Source organism: Nerophis ophidion, linkage group LG17 (genome assembly GCF_033978795.1).
Source record: "Nerophis ophidion isolate RoL-2023_Sa linkage group LG17, RoL_Noph_v1.0, whole genome shotgun sequence".
Taxonomy (NCBI): domain Eukaryota; kingdom Metazoa; phylum Chordata; class Actinopteri; order Syngnathiformes; family Syngnathidae; genus Nerophis; species Nerophis ophidion.
Window position 1 is genome coordinate 7,924,080 of NC_084627.1, and position 1,843 is coordinate 7,925,922.

Here is a 1,843-nt window from a genome sequence, read left to right on the forward strand (position 1 = left end):
CCACCTGTCATGTCCACCTCTCATGTCCACCTCTCATGTCCACCTCTCATGTCCACCTGTCATGTCCACCTGTCATGTCCACCTCTCATGTCCACCTCTCATGTCCACCTCTCATGTCCACCTCTCATGTCCACCTGTCATGTCCACCTCTCATGTCCACCTCTCATGTCCACCTGTCATGTCCACCTCTCATGTCCACCTCTCATGTCCACCTCTCAAGTCCACCTGTCATGTCCACCTCTCATGTCCACCTGTCATGTCCACCTGTCATGTCCACCTCTCATGTCCACCTGTCATGTCCACCTCTCATGTCCACCTGTCATGTCCACCTGTCATGTCCACCTGTCATGTCCACCTGTCATGTCCACCTCTCATGTCCACCTGTCATGTCCACCTCTCATGTCCACCTCTCATGTCCACCTGTCATGTCCACCTGTCATGTCCACCTCTCATGTCCACCTCTCATGTCCACCTGTCATGTCCACCTGTCATGTCCACCTCTCATGTCCACCTCTCATGTCCACCTCTCATGTCCACCTGTCATGTCCACCTCTCATGTCCACCTGTCATGTCCACCTCTCATGTCCACCTCTCATGTCCACCTGTCATGTCCACCTCTCATGTCCACCTGTCATGTCCACCTCTCATGTCCACCTCTCATGTCCACCTCTCATGTCCACCTGTCATGTCCACCTCTCATGTCCACCTCTCATGTCCACCTCTCATGTCCACCTGTCATGTCCACCTGTCATGTCCACCTCTCATGTCCACCTCTCATGTCCACCTCATGTATGAAATTGTCCAGAGGAGGCCTCGCCCACACGATTGAATAAGTAACAAACAAAAAAAAATTCCGACCAAAAAATGTCTGCAAATCTTTTTTTTTCCGACAACTTTTAATTTTTTAATGAGTCAACTGAAAATTTGTGGGCGGAGCCTCCTGTGTAACAATATGTTAAAATACTTGTTATTGGTCAAGGTGATGGGCGTGTCTGGCGACTGCTTTAAGAGTCTGGAGGGGAAATATCCACCAATAAAAATGCTTCTGACGTATTGTTCAAAATGAGTCGTAAGGGGAAAAAATTAAAAAGATTTGCAAACAAAAAAAAAATGCAATTTCAATAATTTTTTCCCTGATTATTTCATTTCAAATCCAATTTTTATGTTTACAAATTTAGATTTTTGAGGGGTTGTTGGCCCTGCGATGAGGTAGCGGCTTGTCCAGGGTGCACTCCGCCTTCCTTATCCAGGGTGTAGACCGCTTTCCTTGTCCAGGATGTACACCACCTTCCTTGTCCAGGGTGTACACCGCCTTCCTTGTCCATGGTGTACACCGCCTTCCTTGTCCATGGTGTATTCCGCCTTCCTTGTCCATGGTGTACACCGCTTTCCTTGTCCATGGTGTACACCGCCTTCCTTGTCCATGGTGTACGCCGCCTTCCTTGTCCATGGTGTACTCCGCCTTCCTTGTCCATGGTGTACTCCGCCTTCCTTGTCCATGGTGTACCCCGCCTTCCTTGTCCATGGTGTACCCCGCCTTCCTTGTCCATGGTGTACACCGCCTTCCTTGTCCATGGTGTACTCCGCCTTCCTTGTCCAGGGGTGTACACCGCCTTCCTTGTCCAGGGTGTACTCTCCTTCCTTGTCCAGGGGTGTACAATGCCTTCCTTGTCCAGGGTGTACACCGCCTTCCTTGTCCAGGGTGTACTCTGCCTTCCTTGTTGAGGGTGTACCCTGCCTTCCTTGTCCAGGCTGTACTCTGCCTTCCTTGTCCAGGGGTGTACAATGTCTTCCTTGTCCAGGGTGTACGCCGCCTTCCTTGTCCACCCCGCCTGCAGCTGAG